The sequence below is a fragment of the Macaca nemestrina genome, chromosome 13 (genome assembly GCF_043159975.1).
Source record: "Macaca nemestrina isolate mMacNem1 chromosome 13, mMacNem.hap1, whole genome shotgun sequence".
Classification (NCBI taxonomy): domain Eukaryota; kingdom Metazoa; phylum Chordata; class Mammalia; order Primates; family Cercopithecidae; genus Macaca; species Macaca nemestrina.
In genome coordinates this window covers 60,886,637-60,906,390 of record NC_092137.1, presented here as the reverse complement: position 1 = coordinate 60,906,390, position 19,754 = coordinate 60,886,637, and the positions used below count along the sequence as shown (strand labels likewise).

At 44.8% G+C, this 19,754-nt stretch overlaps 1 pseudogene; it reads left to right on the top strand.

Annotated features, from left to right (window-relative positions):
- The first annotated feature begins 16,725 nt into the window (after nucleotides 1-16,725).
- Nucleotides 16,726-17,168, top strand: LOC139357734 (interferon-induced transmembrane protein 3 pseudogene; annotated as a pseudogene).
- Nucleotides 17,169-19,754: the final 2,586 nt, after the last annotated feature.

The following is a 19,754-nucleotide window of genomic DNA, read 5'->3' as shown; positions in this document are numbered from 1 at the left end:
GATTTAGTAGAAATTTTTTAACATTTTTCAGCTTTCATTCTCTAAACTCTGTCTTCTTCCTGGAAGAACTCTGTTCTATTCAATGAGAACAAAACAGCGCCCTCCTGGGAAAACTCTATTCAAAAGTAAGTGCGTGCATAGCCTGGCCACACAGTTGGTGTTTATAGTGGTGTTACATTTGCTAAAGACATTCAGGCCTGGTGCAGTGGCTCATGCCTGTAATCCTAGCACTTTGGGAGGCTGACGCAGGCAGATTTCACCAGCCTGGCCAACATGATGAAACCCTATCTCTACCAAAAATACAAAAATTAGCTGGGTGTTGTGGTGCACACCTGTAATCCCAGCTACTCAGGAGGCTGAGGCAGGAGAATCGCTTGAATCTGGGAGGCAGAGGTTGCAGTGAGCAGAGATCATGCCACTGAACTCCAGCCTGGGCAACAGAGCAAGACTTTGTCTCAAAGTAAACAAATAAATAAATAAAAATAAAAATAAAAGCAAATAAATAAATAAATAAATAAATAAATAAATAAAGGAGAGAGCCCTGAATTTCTAACTTGACTTCTCAGGGAAGCTTCAAATGTCCCTACATCTTCTTGGATTTTTAAGTGATATCCAAGTAGGTGAGACAAAGATTCTCTGGGATCTAATATAGCAATGAAGGCAGATATTTTAATGAAGGTGAGAAATTGTGGGTTTGGACGCAGGTGGCACTTTTTGATACTCACTGATGAGCTTAAGAATCTCAAAGATACTCAGGAACTTTAAAAGACCTTGTAGAAAAAAGGGGTTTTCAGGGACAGAATTATGGTTTCCATAAGAAAACACATCACATACACCAACCCCCTGAAATAGCTAACCTTTGCCTAAGGATGCAAAACAGACTTTCTCGGATTTCTCAGTAACTCCCTGAGGTAATAGGGTACGCTGAACACAGCGAATATTTAAAGAAAGGATCTCTTCGGAGCTTCTGCCAATAAAATATTCTCTAAGTCAAAGAGTAGCCTCACCTCTCAGCTTCTTAATAATGAAAGTGCTGGTCAGAGTAGCAGATTTTGGGCATCCTCAGTGTTAGGAAAAGACTGACCAGTGTTTGTGTATCCTCTAGGAAAGTGTTCTTTTCTCATGCTTTAAAAAATTAATTTCCCCCAGTTTTGATCAGGGGACTATAATTTTTAAAAATTCTACACTTCACTTTAGAACTGCTTACTCTGCCAGTCTCGATGAAAATGGTGACTGTCTCCTACTGAAGAATGGAAGGCTTCTTACATCTGTGTTAAGAACAGGAAAGGATTCTTCTTTTACTTTGTTCTTTTGCAATAAATTGGAAACAAATGGTTAACAGTAAGATGTAAAAATATTAGAGAAAATATTAAAAGGAGAAAATATGCCACTCATAATCATATTGCCTGAGCATAGTGGTTACTCTTTTTGTTTTTGAATGTTGCCTGTTGGTCCTTACTTAAATATGTACGTATTTTGGGCATAGTTGCAACCGATGTTTTTGGCAAGTATCAAGTCACTTTATGTATATTTCATGCTAGGTCTTTAAGGAATGGGTTTTTTCTTTTAAAAGTCATAATATGCTGCTAACATGTTTTAAAAGCCGTGCCTTAATTTATCTCAACTATCATCTCACTTCATTAAAGGGAATACATTTTCTTCTGGTCATAGACATTTAGACCAATTGCTCTTTGGGGTCATTCCTAGTTTAGATACAGAAGCCACATTATCATCCCCTCTTTATCTAGTGTGACATATAGACATGCATTCAGGTAACCTAAAAGTCATATCCATCTATTAAAGTATAGGTTAAACAGAAAAGGGGCTAAAATAATAGCCCCATTTCCTGCTCCTTGAGATTGTGATCTATCATAAGTTAATGTTTGCTCCAAACATTATCAAAAGGTATCAAAACACTTCTCAAAAGCGTTGATAGCTGAGGAGCCTGTGCTTGGTTAAATCTTCTGGACCTTAGCTGATACCTCTCTATGGGAGTAATCAGTGAAAGCATCAAACTGTCATATTACTTGTGGTTTTTCTTTTTTTTTTTTTGAGATGGAGTCTTGCTCTCTCGCCCAGGTTGGAGTGCAGTGGCCGGATCTCAGCTCACTGCAAGCTCCGCCTCCCAGGTTCACGCCATTCTCCTGCCTCAGCCTCCCGAGTAGCTGGGACTACAGGCACCCGCCACCTCGCCCGGCTAGTTTTTTGTATGTTTTAGTAGAGATGGGGTTTCACCGTGTTAGCCAGGATGGTCTCGATCTCCTGACCTCGTGATCCACCCGTCTCGGCCTCCCAAAGTGCTGGGATTACAGGCTTGAGCCACCGCGCCCGGCCACTTGTGGTTTTCATTTTCATTTTATTTATTTGTTTAGAGACAGGGTCTCACTCTGTCAGTCATGTTGGAGTACAGTGGCATGATCACAGCTCACTGCAGCCTTGACTTCCCAGGCTCAAGTGATCCTCCCACCTCAGCCTCCCGAGCAGCTGGAACTACAGGCGGGTAATTTTTGTATTTTTTTTAGATGCGGGGTTTCACCATGTTCCCAGGCTGGTCTGGAACTCCTGGACTCAGGCAATCTGCTCCCTTTGCAAAGTGCTGACATTATAGAAGTGAGCCACCAAGCCCAGCCATACTTGTGGTTTTTTAATCTGTAAGGTTAAAAAAGGGATAAAGGGCCAGGCACCATGGCTCATGCCTGCAATCCCAGCACTTTGGGAGGCCGAGGCAGGCAGATAACTTGAGGTCAGGAGTTCTAGACCAGCCTGCTCTACATGGTGAAACCCCGTCTCTACTAAAAATACAAAAATTAGCTGGGTGTGGTGGTGCACACCAGTAATCCTAGCTACTAGGGAAGCTGAGGCAGGAGAATCACTTGAACCCGTGAGGCAGAGGTTGCAGTGAGCCGAGATCATGCCACTGCACTCCAACTTGGGTAACAGAGTGAGACCCTAACACAAAAAACAAAACAAAATAAAATAAAATAAAATAGGCGGAAGGGTATGTAATGATAGATGCATTCAAGGGGAGTTTTAGGCAAAGTCTTCACTTGTTGGTGGTCCATTTTACCTACCCAAGACACTTTTCAGTGACTTGAGTCTCTGGCTCAGGAGAGCTCTGAAAACATTACCTAGGCAAACGCATTGTTGGATGGGAAGGCTATCATGGAAGACTGCCATTTGTATTCACCCAAAACCTGTTTTCTCATTTCCTGGCATGCACAACTGGTTGAGATTTGCCAGCTTTCTTTCTTTTATTTTTTAGAAGGAGTCTTGCTCTGTTGCCTAGGCTGGAGTGCAGTGGCGCGATCTCAGCTCATTGCAACCTCCGCCTCCCAAGTTTAAGTAATTCTCCTGCCTCAGCCTCCCAAGTAGCTGGGATTATAGGTGCCCACCACCATGCTTGGCTAATTTTTTGTAGTTTTAGTAGAGACCGGGTTTCACCATGTTGGCCAGGCTGGTTTCGAACTCCTGACCTCAGGTGATCTGCCCGCCTCGGCCTTCCAAAGTGCTGGGATTACAGGCGTGAGCCACTGTACCCTGCCAATTTTTGTATTTTTTAGTAGAGATGGGTTTTCACCATGTTGCCCAGCCTGGTCTTGAGCTCTTGACCTCAAGTATATCTGCCTGCCTCAGCATCTCAAAGTGCTGGAATTACAGGTATGAGCCACCGCAACTGGCTGAGATTTGCCAGCTTTCTTTGCAGCTAGGTATGGCCATGTTACTGAGTTCTGGCAAATGGGATGTGAACTCATGTGATGAGTGCCTCTTCCAGGCCTGGATCATAATAACCTTCTACAGATAAGCCTCCATGTTCTTTCTCTTTCCTGCTTGATGCAGAAGAGCATGATGTCCTTAGAATCTCTGACTTTCCTAGAAGGGGACGCCATAAGTTGGAAGCCTGTGTCAGGAGAGACTCATCCTCTGATTAGGAACACCTATTTTGCACTTTAGCAAGAATTAGTCTTTCATTGTGTTAGGCAAATGAAAACTTTGGGGTTGTAACCATAACAGCTGCTAATGTTACCATAATTAATATAATTATGAAATAGAAAGTTATTTGATTTGTATAATCACACACACACACAGACATTATTTTTGTTTCTCTGTAAACCTATGACGATGGCAGAGAGGATACTAGCTAAAAATATTTTGAAGTTAAAACACAGCTGGAAACTGAGATACTACTCAGAGAAGAAAATTATCTGTAAGATAACAAGCAGCAGCACAAAGTAATGCTTAAGCAAGAGGGAACTGGGGTCAGACTGGGTTTGAATCCTGGCTCTGCCACTTGTAATCTGCAACCTTGGACAGATGAACTTTTTTTGCTCCCATTTCCTCATTTATAAAATGGAAATAATAATAATGATAATATCTACCTTATAAGAATCTTGTAAGATTCAAATGAGGTAATATGTGTTAAATGCTTATAGCAGTGCCTGGCAAAGGAAGCACTCCATAAATATTAGTTAATTATTATTACCAAGTAAAAAACTTGTGTCAAGCAGGGGTCCAGAGTCCAGAGAAGGTGAGGGTAGGGTGGGGTGGGGAGGAGAAGCTGCTTCTACTCCTGGCTAGCACCACATGTCATCAACGTGATTCCCAACTAGGCAGGTTAAATCTTGTGGTAGGACACCTCCAAATGGAGGAGCATCTTAAACTTCTGGAAAGAATATCCCTCCTTTCTGATCATCTGGCACAGGCATCTCCTGCCTCCTGTGGGTGCTCCGGCCTTGGTCAGCACCAAATGGAAGGTTGCACATATTTCCTCCTCTTTCTCTCCAGATCCCTTCTATTCTCCATGTCTTCAAGATGGGGAAGCAAAGCAGATATTTAGGGAGCCACAGACCTCTGTATTTATTTATTTATTTGAGATGGAGTTTAACTCTTGTGCCCAGGCTGGAGTGGATGGCGCGATCTTGGCTCACTGCAACATCTGCTTCCTGGGTTCAAGTGATTCTCCTGCCTCAGCCTCATGAGTAGCTGGGATTACAGGTGCCCGCCATCACGCCCGGCTATTTTTTTTTGTATGTTTAGTAGAGACGGGGTTTCACCACATTGGTCAGGATGATCTTGAACTCCTGACCTCAAGTGATCCACCTGCCTTGGCCTTCCAAAGTGCTGGGATTACAGGCGTGAGCCACTGCGCCTGGCCTGTCATTATTTATTATTGGTTTTACTTCTAGTTAGCCTCAGGTAAAATGAACTGCCTTCAAAACACCTTCAGTAGTAAGCTAGAATCCTATTTAAAGTCAGTAACATATGGAATCTTTATACAAAATATAGGATTGAGAGACCCAGACTAACAATTTGTTAGGTAGAAAATAAGCATAAGGATTTAAAAATTTGTATTTTTTTGTAGTAAAACATACATAATAAAACATTTACTGCTGTAACCGTTTTGAGTGTACGATTGAGTGGCGTTATACACATTCACAATGTTGTGCAGCCACCAGCACTGTCTATTCCAGAACTGGTTCATCATTGCAAACAGAAGCTCCATACTCATTCAACAACTTCCCATTCCTCCTTCCTGCCTGTCCCTGGTAACCTCTATTCTACTTTCTGTCTCTATGTATTTGCTTATTCTTGGTGCCTTGTATAATTGGAATAATGCAGTATTTGTCCTGTGTCGGGCTTATTTCACTTAGCATAATTGTTTTTAAAGTTTATCCCTATTGTAGCATGTAGCAGAATTTCTTTCCTGTTTATGGTTAAATAATATTCCATCACAGGGTGTATACCACGTTTTGTTTATCCACTCATCTACACGGGGTGTTTCCACCTTTTGGCTATCAGGAGTAATGCTGCAATGAATATTGGTGAACAAGGATTTGTTTGAGTCCCTGCTTTCAATTTTTTTTGGAATATACCTGGGAGTGGAAATTCCAGTAATTCTTGTTTTTATTCTTTTGAGATGGAGTCTCACTCTGTGGCCCCAGCTGAAGTGCAGTGGTGCAGTCTTGGCTCACTGCAACCTCCATCTCCCACGTTCAAGTGAGTCTCCTGCCTCAGCCTTTCGAGTAGCTGGAATTACAAGTGTGTGCCACCACGCCCGGCTAATTTTTGTATTTTTGGTAGAGACAAGGTTTCACCATATTGGCCAGGTTGGTCTTGAACTTCTGTCCTCAAGTGATCTGCCCACCTCGGCCTCCCAAAGTTCTGGGAGTAGAGGAGTGAGCCACCACACCAGGCTAGTTTATGTTTTTAAGTAGGGGATTTGTACATGTGTCTCACTGACAGGAACTGTGTCACATGGTGTGTCCTTACTGCAAGGGAATGAGGTGGGGCTGAGAAAATGAGGTTTTAATTTTTTTCTGCAGTCTTTTAAATTTTTTTTCTTTGAGATGGAGTCTTGCTCTGTTGCCCAGGCTAGAGTGCAATGGCGTGGTCTCCACTCACTGCAACCCATCTCCCAGGTTCAAGCAATTCTCTTGCCTCAGCCTCCCAAGTAGCTGGGACTACAGGTGCCTGCCATCACACCTGGCTAATTATTGTATTTTCAGTAGAGATGGAGTTTCGCTATGTTGGCCAGGCTGGTCTTGAACCCCTGACCTCGTGACCTATCCGCCTCAGCCTTCCAAAGTGTTGGGATTACAGGTATGAGCCAACGTGCCTGGCCTCTCCAGTACAGTAGATAAAGGCAAGATAATGTGGGCTGGGAAAAGGTGGTGAATGAGTCCACATACAGTACCTGCCACAATTTACATCCTGGAGGATGAATTTAGAACTAAGATTCTATACTCCCCTAGCAGGGAATATGAATAGGCATTGATTCCCGATGGTACCTATAATGTTGTTGGTATTCTATAAATTCAAATTCAATGCTGGCCTTTTTTCCTGGATCTAATTTTGAATGATTTTATGACTTAAGGGAACTGCTTCATCTAGTTTCAGTGGGAATTTAGATAAATCTGCTTTTGATAGGTAATTACCCATGGTTTGGTTTGTATAAAATAAGCTTTCCAACAGAAGGGGGGCACTCAACTGTAGATGAAGATAATTAAATGATAATTAAAATGGGGGTGGTTTAGCAATAACAATACAAACGGGGAAAGGGCAAGATGGCATACTGTAAAGGAAACCATTTCTATTGGAATACTCAGAATTAAATACAACTAGTTCTGTTTAAAGATTACTATTCAAGGCCGGGCGCGGTGGCTCAAGCCTGTAATCCCAGCACTTTGGGAGGCCGAGGCGGGCGGATCACAAGGTCAGGAGATCGAGACCACAGTGAAACCCCGTCTCTACTAAAAATACAAAAAATTAGCCGGGCGCGGTGGCGGGCGCCTGTAGTCCCAGCTACTCAGGAGGCTGAGGCAGGAGAATGGCGGGAACCCGGGAGGCGGAGCTTGCAGTGAGCCGAGATCGCGCCACTGCACTCCAGCCTGGGCAACAGCGTGAGACTCCGTCTCAAAAAAAAAAAAAAAAAGATTACTATTCAAAAAATGTTGTTCAATTACTCCAGTATTTGCTATCTAACTTACCCAAAGACATCAAAGACATTCATTTATCACCATAAGCTTGGGAATAGGATCTAGCCATTGCAACTGTAGACTGCAGAAATTCAGAAAGAAAATTCAGCCTTATCTTTGATATAATTTTTTTTTTTTTTTTGGAGACAGAGTCTTGTTCTGTCACCCAGGCTGGAGTGCATTGGCGAGATCTTGGCTCACTGCACCTCCACCTTCCAGGTTCAAGTGTCTCCTGCCTCAGCCTCCTGAGGAGCTGGGATCACAGGCATCCACCACTATGCCCAGCTAATTTTTGTATTTTTAATAAAGATGGGGTTTCACTATATTGGCCAGGCTGGTCTCGAACTCCTGACCTCAGGTGATCTGCCTGTCTTGGTCACCCAAAGTGTTGGGATTACAGGTGTGAGCCACCGTGCTCAGCCTGATATAAATCTTAAATGCTCTATTATTAAGAAGAAAATCACCAAGGTAACAATCTTATTAATGATGGATTCAAGAATGGAATGAAGGATGGAAAGAGGAAAGCATGCATTAGGCATTTTGTACGCGTCTGTCACCTATATAGCTAAAGAAAGAGAAGGATGAAGGTATTAGTTAGGATACAATCTCAGGTGATGGTAACAGAGCCCCAAAGTAACAGTGTGCTGAACAAGATGGAAGCTTATTTCTGTCTTGTGAAGATGGTCCAGGGCAGGTATAGTGGCTCTGATCCACAAGATCATGCAGAGACCTTGGCTCCTTCTGCCCTGTTTCTTTGCCATTGCAAGCAGAGAGGTAGAGGCAAGAAAAAGGGGAAGGGAAGACCCATCCTTACTTTTAAGGATATGACTAGAAATCACACCCCATTGTGCTCAGGATTCAGATTTATGACCACACCTAGCTACAAATGAGTCTGGTTTTCATTTTGGATACCCATGTGTCCAGCTAAAAATTAGGAGTGCTATTATTTAAAAAGAAGAGAATAAATTTTGAAATGTTATCTTAGCTGTTTGTGTTGCTATAACAACATACCTGAGACTGGGTAATTTATAAAGAACAGAAATTTATTTCTCACAGTTTTCATAGTTGGGAAGTTGAAGATCAAGGTACCAACAGGTTTAGTTGTCTGGTGAAGGTTGCTCTTTGATTCCAAGATGGCGCCTTGTTGCTGTATGCTATGGAGGGGAGGAATGCTGTGTGTGGCTTACTTTCTAAGAGCCTTAATCCCATTCATGAGGAAGAAGCCCACACGGCCTACCCACCTCTTAAAGGCCCAGCTCTTAATACTATCAATTGGCCATTGTATTAGTCCATTCTCACACTGCTATAAAGAACTACCTGAGCCTAGGTAATTTATAAAGAAAAGAGGTTTAATTGGTTCACAGTTCCACAGGCTGTACAGGCAGCATGGCTGGGGAGGCCTCAGGAAACTTACAATCATTGTGGAAGGGCAAAGGGGAAGCAAGCACGTCTTCAGATGGCAACAGGAGAGAGAGAGTGGTGGTGGCGGGGATGTGCAACACACTTTTAAACTACCAAATCTCATGAGAACTCACTTACTATCATGAGAACAGCAAGGGGAAAATTCTCCCCCATGATTCAATCACCTCCCACCAGGTCCCTCTCCAACATGGGGAATTACAATTTGACATGAGATTTGGGTGGGGACACAGAGCCAAACCATATTGGCCATTAAGTTTCAACAGCTACATTTTGGAGGGGACACAGTCAAACCATAGCAGACACAATGAACCATCTTTGCTACAATAAAATTGTTGCTATTATAGAAAACAGAACAATTATTTTAAAGCAAATTTGGAAAACTTCAAGCCAGGGGGATCTCGGGTGTGTGCAGAAACAAATCTCTCACATCCTCTTGCCATATTAATAACCCATGATTCCTTATGAGTTTTGGGACATCCAAATGGACACCCAGAGCCAGTTATTGTTGGCTATTGCCCTGCATTAGCCCCTTGCCAAGCAAGCCAGGCCCTGGGGAATTCTACTACCATAGGAGATACACACAGACTATGCTCTCTCTCTCTCTGACTACATGAGGTATTACAGAGTGGATTAATTCTGGAGTCTGGCTCTGTTGCCCATGCTGGAGTGCAGTGGCACGATCTCGGCTCACTGCAAACTCTGCCTCCCAGATTCACGCCATTCTCCTGCCTCAGCTTCCTGAGAAGCTGGGACTACAGGCAGCCGCCACCACACCTGGGTAATTTTTGTATTTTCTTTTAGTAGAGACAGGGTTTCACCGTGTTAGCCAAGATGGTCTTGATCTCCTGACCTTGTGATCTGCCCGCCTCGGCCTCCCAAAGTGTTTGGATTACAGGCGTGAGCCACCGCGCCTGGCTGCAGCCTGGATTAATTCTTTACAACTGGCCGGGCGCGGTGGCTCAAGCCTGTAATCCCAGCACTTTGGGAGGCCGAGATGGGTGGATCACGAGGTCAGGAGATCGAGACCATCCTGGCTAACACGGTGAAACCCCATCTCTACTAAAAAATACAAAAAACTAGCCGGGCGAGGTGGCGGGCGCCTGTAGTCCCAGCTACTCGGGAGGCTGAGGCAGGAGAATGGCGGGAACCCGGAAGGCGGAGCTGCAGTGAGCTGAGATCCGGCCACTGCACTCCAGCTTGGGCGACAGAGCGAGACTCCGTCTCAAAAAAAAAAAAAAAAAAAAAAATTCTTTACAACTGCCAGTTATTTCCTGTAAAGAGGATGGTGGTCACACCCTTCCCCTGTAAACTTTATCTGCAACCACTTCTTGTTCTAATCTGATGAACAAAAATTTGAAAGGAAGTCAAAAGAAAAACTAGGACACAACCGTGGTGGTGTGGGAGGCACCACAGGGAGAGGAGTCAATGGGTTGGTTGGAAAGAGAAAGTTTCTACGAGGCCTCTGGGTGGCCCATGGAGACAGAGGTGGATGTTAGGAAGAAAAAGAACCAAGAGACGGGAAGAAAATGGATAATGAGTCTGGGCACGGTGGCTCACTCCTGTAATCCTAGCACTTTGGGAGGTTGAGGTGGATGGATCACCCGAGGTCAGGAGTTCAAGGCCAGCCTGGCCAACGTGGTGAAACTCCGTCTCTACTAAAAATACAAAAATTAGCCAGGTGTGATGGTGCACGCCTGTAGTCCCACTACTTGGGAGGCTGAGACAGGAGAATCACTTGAACCCGGGAGGTGGAGGTTGCAGTGAGCCGAGATCGCATCATTGCACTCTAGCCTGGGAGACAGAGTAAGACTCCATCTTAAACAACAACAACAACAACAACAAAAACAACAAAACAAAGAAAATGGATAATGAGGAAAGAAAATAGGTTTCCTCCCTAATGAAAGTGAGGTAGGTCTGGGGAAGCTATGAATCTCACATATTAGAGAGGTTGAGGTAGGCATACATCTGAGGTATCAGAGGCTACTAACCTAACATAAAGGGGGCCCACAGAAAGATCGTTAAGTGAGGCAGTGCTAGGGAATTACAGCAAGAACAGTGGGAACAAGTGTGTCATGGTGTGGAGGAAATCCCAGGAAAACCACCAAATGTTCAGTCTCTTGACATGCTCCAGCATTCTTCCCACTGGGACCCCAGTCCACCGACCTCCCCTCAATTACCCACTTTCATATGACCTCCTTGCCTACCTACTTCCCACCTTGATCAGTTTGGATTCCATGGTTCATCCCTGACATCACACCCTGATACGACATTCAATATACCTGCCTCTCTCTTCATCCACACTTCCCTAGCAAAACCCCAACTCTGATGAACTTAGCACCCTTCATCCTCCATTCCCTGCCTGAGCAGCTGGCTGTGGCTGGAGAGAAGCCCACAAAGGATCGTGAATGTCAGGAGCCCACAGCCTCGTCCAGTTGTCCAGCTTATTGCCATGGTCAAGTTGCTCTCCTCCTTTGAAATGACTACATTATAGCTTTTCCTCTGTCATCAAACTTTCAATATCACCTCTCTCTTTCTCAGTCTTCGCTGTTGGCCTGGCTCCTTTTGTCTCTTTTTATTTTCATTTATTTTTTTTTATTTTTCATCTTTATTGTTTTATTTTTTGAGACAGAGTCTTGGCAGGGCACATTGGCTCACACCTGTAATCCCAGCACTTTGGGAGGCCAAGGTGAGCGGATCACTTGAGGTCAGGAGTTCAAGACGGAGTCTTGCTCTGTCACTCAGGCTGGAGTGCAATGGCATGATCTTGGCTCACTGCAATCTCCGCCTCCCGGGTTCAAGCAATTCTCTGTCTCAGCCTCCTGAGTAGCTGGGGTTATAGACATGCGCCACCACACCCAGCTGATTTTTGTATTTTTAGTAGAGATGAGGTTTTACCATGTTGGCTAGGCTGGTCTTGAACTCCTGACCTCAAGTGATCCACCCACCTCTGCCTCCCAAAGTTCTGGGATTACAGGCATGATTTTTTATTTTTATTTTTCGAGATGGAGTCTCGCTGTGTTGCCTAGGCTGGAGTGCAGTGGTGTGATCATAGCTCACTGTAACCTGGAACTCCTGGGTTCAAGACATCCTTCTGCCTCAGCTTCCCAAATAGCTGAGACTACAGGTGTGTGCCACTACACTTGGCTTGTGTCTCCTTTTTTCACTAAAGAAATGAAAACAATCAGCAGAGAATGATTCAGAATCTTCAAATGTACCTTCATTGGTAGCCACCTATGCTCTGCCTTCTGGAGAGCTGCGATAACTGTCCCATCCTTGCTCCTATTGCTGGCACTGTGCACTTCCTGGTCCATGCCTTCTTGCCTGCTCAAGGACTTGCTGTTGCAATCATCCCCTTTCTCTGTGTCATTATCTGCTCTCCACTACTGGGTTATTCTGATCAGTGTACAAACATGTGGCAATACTTCCCAGTTAAGAAAATACCTCCCCGGGCCCAGCATGGTGGCTCATGCTTGTAATCCCAGCCCTTTGGGATTGGGAGGCCAAGACAGGAAAATCACTTAAGGCCGAGTTTGAGACCAGCTTGGGCAACATAGCGAGACTCCGTCTATACAAAAATAATGAAAAAAATTAGCTAGGTGTAGTGGTGCTCACCTGAGGCTGCAATGAGGTATGATTGTGCCACTATATTCCAGCCTAAAAAAAAAAGAAAGGAAGGAAAAAAAGAAGAAAGAAATAAAAGGAAAGTAAGATAAAGAAATAAATAAAGGAAATGCCTCTCTGATTCCCATATCCTCCTCCAGCAATGGCTCCATTTCTCTGCTTCTCTCAACAGCAACACTCCAAGAAATCCTGAAATACCATATTGGGTGGGACTTTCTCTGTGGTCCTGGAACTGATGAGGGCCAAAGATGGAGACAATTAAGTGTATTAAGAGATGGTTTAACTGTCTCTGTTTCCCCCAGCTGTCACTTCCCTTTTCCTATCAATCCTTAGTTTATATTAAAAAGAAACAAATAGAAGGATCACACCGGCTGTCAGCCTAGTGGGGAGAGCTGTGCCCTTCATTCTCCTCCTGTAAAGCAAGTGAGGAGTCCCAGCGATCCACCTGTGACCGCGAGTGGAGGGGATGATGTCCTTTCTCCAGCTGGGCATCTGTCTCCCTCTGCCCATCTGAATGCGGGACATGGGAGCTGGGGGATGGTCAGGCAGAGGGGAGGCTGCAGCAGGCAGCTTGTCCTCCCTGTTGGGAGTGTTAGTTTTTGTGATTCAAGGAAACCTAAGGATAGGTTTTGAGCTCACCAACCAGGACTGTCAGGGATGAAGTGGGAGGGGAAGCTTAGCAGGTGGAAGAGGTCTGAGCCAAGGTCAGGTATCCCACCTCAGGAAATTGGCAGCAGGAGTTGAAAAGAACAGACTCCTCCAGGTCCACACTCCAACTCCAAAAGCCAGTTGCCTTGTGGGAGTGGGTGGGAATGAGATTAAAATTATTGATGAGATTAGCACTTAAAATGCGATGGAGTTAGTAGTCAAAAGTCACCAGAAAGTTAGGAAATCTGCTCAATATTTCATTAAGTAACAGGAAAATGAAATTCAATTGGAAAGTGATTGAAAGCAACAATGGAAGAAAATTAAAGCTGTTTGCTGTCTACACTAAGTCCAGACTTTTCAATAGACCTGTTGCATCTTTACTTTTCTCTATCTCGTCTCATATTTTCTTTTGCTTTATTTTTTAGACATTAAAATGTATTTTTTTTTTTTTTTTTTTGAGACGGAGTCTCGCTCTGCCGCCCAGGCTGGAGTGCAGTGGCCGGATCTCAGCTCACTGCAAGCTCCGCCTCCCGGGTTCACGCCATTCTCCTGCCTCAGCCTCCCGAGTAGTTGGGACTACAGGCGCCTGCCACCGCGCCCGGCTAGTTTTTTGTATTTTTTTAGTAGAGACGGGGTTTCACCGTGTTAGCCAGGATGGTCTCGATTTCCTGGCCTCGTGATCCTCCCGTCTCGGCCTCCCAAAGTGCTGGGATTACAGGCTTGAGCCACCGCGCCCGGCCCAAAATGTATTTTATCAACGCTGTACATGTATTGTTTCAAAAAGTCATGTAAATAGTTTTAAATTGTAAGAAAATTAAAATCAAACAGTTTTAAAATGCTTAGAATAAAAAGGATTATCCAATGCCTTCCCCCCAGAAGCAACTTCTTTCCATTTTTAAACTGTTTCTTTAGGTTTTCTTCATCTCTATTTTTTTCCCCCAGATAACATATGTACTGCTACTTCTTGATTTTTTAGTTTTATGTGTTATATATTGACTTCCTGTTGTGGGAGATAAGGAGTTGGTCTTTTTACCCTCTGTTTCTTCTTACCATCCTCCCAATATTTCTCCTTCCTTCCTTCCTTCCTTCCTTCCTTCCTTCCTTCCTTCCTTCCTTCCTTCCTTCCTTCCCTTCCTTCCCTCCCTCCCTCCCTCCTTCCTCCCTCCCTCCTTCCCTCCCTCCTTCCCTCCTTTCTTTCTTTCTTTCTCTTTCTTTCTTTCTTTCTTTCTTTCTTTCTTTCTTTCTTTCTTTCTTTCTTTCTTTCTTTCTTTCTTTCTCTCTTTCTCTCTTTCTCTCTTTCTCTCTTTCTCTCTTTCTTTCTTTCTTTCTTTCTTTCTTCTTCCTCTCTCTTTCAATGAGAAACTGGTCTTTTTACCCTGTTTTTTCTTATCATCCTCCCAGTCTTCCCCTCCCTCCCTCCCTCCCTCCCTCCCTCCCTCCCTCCCTTCTTTCTTTCTTTCTTTCTTTCTTTCTTTCTTTCTTTCTTTCTTTCTTTCTTTCTTTCTTTCTTTCTTTCTTTCTTTCTTTCTTTCTTTCTTTCTTTCTTTCTTTCTTTCTTTCTTTCTTCTTCCTCTCTCTTTCAATGAGAAACTGGTCTTTTTACCTTGTTTTTTCTTATCATCCTCCCAATCTTCCCCTCCCTCCCTCCCTCCCTCCCTCCCTCCCTCCCTCCCTCCCTTCCTTCCTTCCTTCCTTCCTTCCTTCCTTCCTTCCTTCCTTCCTTCCTTCCTTCCTTCCTTCTTTCCTTCCTTCTTTCTTTTTGAGTCTCACTCTGTTGCCCAGGCTAGAATGCAGTGCCACAATTTCTGCTCCCTGCAACCTCTGCCTCCCAGGCTCAAGCTATTGTCCTGCCTCAGCCTCCTGAGTAGCTGGGATTACAGGTGCCCGCCACCACACCTGGCTAATTTTTTGTATGTTTGGTACAGATGGGGTTTCGCCATGTTGGCCAGGCTGGTCTGGAACTCCTGACCTCAGGGGATCCACCTGCCTCAGCCTCCCAAAGTGCTGGGATTACAGTATGAGCCACTGCGCTCGCCCTTTGTTTTTCTTTTTTTTTGAGACAAGGTCTTGCTCGTCGCCCAGGCTGGAGTGGAGTGGTGCGAGCTCAGCTCGCTGCAACATTTGGCTCACTGCAACCTCCACCTCCCACACTCAAATGATCCTCCCGCCTCAGCCTCCTGAGTAGCTGGGATTACAGGAACACACCACCATGTGCAGCTATTTTTTTTTTTTTTTCGTGTTTTAGTAGAAATGGGTTTCACCATGTTGGCCAGGCTGGTCTTGAACTCACAACCTCAAATGATCCACCTGCCTCAGCCTCCCAAAGTGCTGGGATTACAGGCATGAGCCACCCGGCCTGGCTGAGGTTCTAGTCTTTTGATTGGGTGGTAGAGGGGCAGTCATCCAGCTGTGTGGGCGTGAGGAGAGGAGCTAGGAGTCTTTTTCTTCCTATGAAGATTTTCACTCATTCCTGCTTTCATCTCCTTCTAGCAACTTCACCTTCCCGCAACCTCACCTTCCCAAGTACTTGGTACCTTCAACTCCTGAGGTTCTTTGGTATGAATTAGACCACTTCTTTTTTTTGTTTGTTTTTTTGAGATGGAGTCTCGCTTTGTCGCCCAGGCTGGAGTGCAGTAGTGCAATCTTGGCTCACTGCAAGATCTGCCTCCTAGGTTCATGCCATTCTCCTGTCTCAGCCTCCCGAGTAGCTGGGACTACAGGTGCCCGCCACCACGCTTAAACCCGGCTAATTTTTTGTATTTTTTAGTAGAGACGGAGTTTCACCGTGTTAGCCAGGATGGTCTCGATCTCCTGAACTCGTGATCCGCCCACCTCGGCCTCCTAAAGTGCTGGGATTACAGGCGTGAGCCACCGCGCCTGGCCGAATTAGACCACTTCTTGCTCATCTAGACTACAGATCCTCAACTTTAAATTTTTTTCAGGCTTTTGAGTCACTTACAACTCATCCATCTATTTTCTTTTCTTTTCTCTTTTCTCTTCTTTTCTTTTCTTTTCTTTTCTTTTCTTTTCTTTTCTTTTCTTTTCTTTTCTTTTCTTTTCTTTTCTTTTCTTAGATGGAGTTTCTTAGATGGAGTCTGTTGCACCGACTGGAGTGCAGTGGCACAATCTTGGCTCACTGCAACCTCTGCCTCCCGGGTTCAAGTGAGTCTCCTGCCTTAGCCTCCTAAGTAGCTGGGACTACAGGCACACGCCACCACACCCAGCTAATTTTTTGTATTTTTAGTAGAGATGGGGTTTCACTATGTTGGCCAGGCTGGTCTTGAACTCCTGACCTCAGGCGATCACCCGCCTCAGTCTTCCAAAGTGCTGGGATTGCAGGCGTGAGCCACTTTGCCCGGCCTCATCCATCTACTTTCTAGATTCCAAAATTGTACTGACATCTCTCGTATTCTCCTATCACTGCTCTTGTTTTCTCTGTTCCATAGGTTTATGCATTTTAAACACTGTTGTCATTTTAGTGAGAATTCAAGAGGAAACAGAAATAAATGCAGCTGGAGAAGCATCCCACCATCCTGACCACAGCTGATCTTCCCTGGACACCATGAACCACGCTGTCCAGACCATCTTCACTTCCGCCAACACCAGCCACCCCTCAACTGCGAAATGCTCAAGGAGGAGCAGGAGGTAGCTGTGCTGAGGGTACCCCACAACCCTGCTCCCCCGACATCCACCGTGATCCACATCCACAGTGAGACCGCTGTGCCCGACCACGTCATCTGGTCCCTGTTCAACACCCTCTTCATGAACTGGTGCTACCTGGGCTTCATAGCATTCACCTACTCCGTGAAGTCTAGGGACAGGAAGATGGTTGGCGACCTGAGCGGGGCCCAGGCCTACGCCTCCACTGCCAAGTGCCTGAACGTTTGCATCCTCATCCTGGACATCCATGTGACCACAGCACTCATCATCCTTTTCACCAGTAGCTCTATGATAATATTCCAAGCAATTTCTCAAACGGTAAAGAATCTCCAAGGCCAGCAGTAGCGCCCAGTTACTCGCCGTCCACTGCAGGCCCTACACCCTGGGCCTGAGTTCTGTATCAGCCCTTTATTCTCACATACTTTTCTACAATGGCATTCAATAAAGTGCACATGTTCCTGGAAAAAAGAAAGAAAGGAAGAAATGCAGCTGTTCAGTCCTCCACATTCAGCACAGAGGTCTTTATTCTCTCAACCCACTTCAACCAGACTTTTATCCCTGCCTCTTTGCTGAAACTGTTCTTATCAAGGTCAAAACTTTGCCTAATCCACTGGACAATTCTCAAGCCTTATCTTACTTAAATTCTCAGTAGGATTTGATATGATTAATCCCTTCTCCTTGAAGCCCTCTCTGTCTTTCTTGCCATCTCTCGGCGTCCTTTTCTGGTATCTCCTTCTCACCTTTAACTGTTGTGTGCCCTCGGGCTCAGTCCTTTTTTCTTCTCTACTTACATTCTCTTGGGTGGCATGCGGTCATGTGGGTTTAAATACCATCTATTTGCCAATATCTATTGGCTCTCCATATCCGTGGGTTCTGTGTACATGGAGTCAACCAATTGTGGATCAGAAATATTCAGAAAAAAATATGTTTGTACTGAACATGTACAGAATTTTCTTGTCATCATAGCAAGAATGACAATTAAACAATATAAAGTATAACAACTATTTATATAGCATTTGCATTGTATTAGGTATGATATCAGTAATTTAGCTATGATTTAAAGTACACAAGCCAGATGCAGTGGCTCACGCCTGTAATCCCAGCACTCTGGGAGGCTGAGGCAGGTGGATCACTTGAGGTCAGGAGTTCAAGACCAGCCTGGCCAACATGGCAAAACTCTGTCTCTACTAAAAATACAAAAGTTAGCCAGGTGTGATGACATACACCTGTAGTCTCAGCTACTCAGGAGGCTGAGGCAGGAGAATAGCTTGAACCTGGGAGGTGGAGGTTGCAGTGAGCTGAGATTGCACCACTACACTCCAGCCTGGGTGACAGAGTGAGACTTTTTCTCAAAAAAAAAAAAAAAAAAAAAAAGAAAAGAAAGAAAGAAAAAGAAATACACAGGAGAATATGCATTGGTTATATGCAAATACTACACCACTTTTTTTTTTGTTTGTTTGTTTTTGAGACTGTCACCCAGGGTGGAGTACAGTGGTGCAATCATGGCTCACTGCAGCTTTGACCTTTCTGGCTCAAGCAATCCTCTTGTCTCAGCCTCCTGAGTAGCTGGAACTACAGGCGTGAGCCTCCACACTGGGCTAATTTTTGTATTTTTCATAGAGATGGAGTTCTGCCATGTTGCCCAGTCTGGTCTCCAACTCCTGGGCTCAAGTGATCCTCCCACCTTGGCTTCCCAAAATGCTGGGATTACCAGGTGGGATGAGCCACTGCACCTGGCCTACTACACCATTTTGTATCAGGAACTTGAGCATCTGTGGATTTTGGTATCCCCAGGAGGTCCTGGAACCAATCCCCCTGCATACCACAGTCGACTGTATATATCTTCAGCTCCAACCTCTGCAACACACTGGAGCTTCATACTTGCGTATGTTTACCCATCTATCTGAGACTTCCCATTGGAAGTCCAATAAGTGTCTCAAATTGGACCTCTTCAAAATAGAACTTGCTTTTATCCTTCAAATCGCCTACCTCAGTCTTCTCCATTTCAGTATATACTACTAAGATTCACCTAGATTTTGCTTGGGTTGAACACCCAGGGGTCATCCTTGGTTAGGCTATTCCCCTGACACCTACATTAATCCAACTTCATGATCCAATTTCAACTCCAAAATATATCTTGGTTGGTGGGGCACAATGACTCATGTCCATAATCCCAGCACTTTGGGGTACTGAGGTGGGCAGATCATTTGAGCCCAGGAGTTCAAGATCAGCCTGGGCAACATAGTGAGACACTAAAAGTACTAAAAAACAAGAACAAAAACAAACAAACAAACAAAAAACACCAAAAAAAAAAAAACCCGCAAAAAGAAATCCAAAACAGATCTTGGTCAAACGACTTCTCACCATGTCCTCTGCTGCTCCCCTAGTCCAAGTCAGCCCTCTCTTACCTGGACACCTGTCATGGCTGCCAGGCTTATGGTTTTTCTGCCATCATTCTTGCTCCTTTCCCACACTGCAGTCTATTTTCTGCATAGCAGTGAGAGTGCTAGTTATTTATTTAGTTATTTAGTTATTTTAGAGACAGGGTCCCGCTCTGTTGCCCAGGCTGGAGTTCAGTGGTGTAATCAAAGCTCACTGCAGCCTCAAATTCCTGGGCTCAATCCTCCTGCCTCCTGAGTAGCTGGGACCACAGGCATAAGCCATCGTGCCTAGCTGAGAGTGCTGTTTGCAAAGAGCAAGTCAGCTAGGTCACCCCTACTCATAGCCATCCAATGGCATCCATCACACTCTGGATGAAACCACCTGCTTACCAAGGCCTACAACGCTTAACAAAGACAGGCCCCCACCTCCCTCTCAACCTCACTTTCACACTGTTCTGGTCACACCAGCCTTCGTGCTTTTCCTTCACATGCCCAGCTCAGCCCTGCCTCAGATCTTTATGTTTCTTCTTTTGCCTGATGCTTTCCTTGA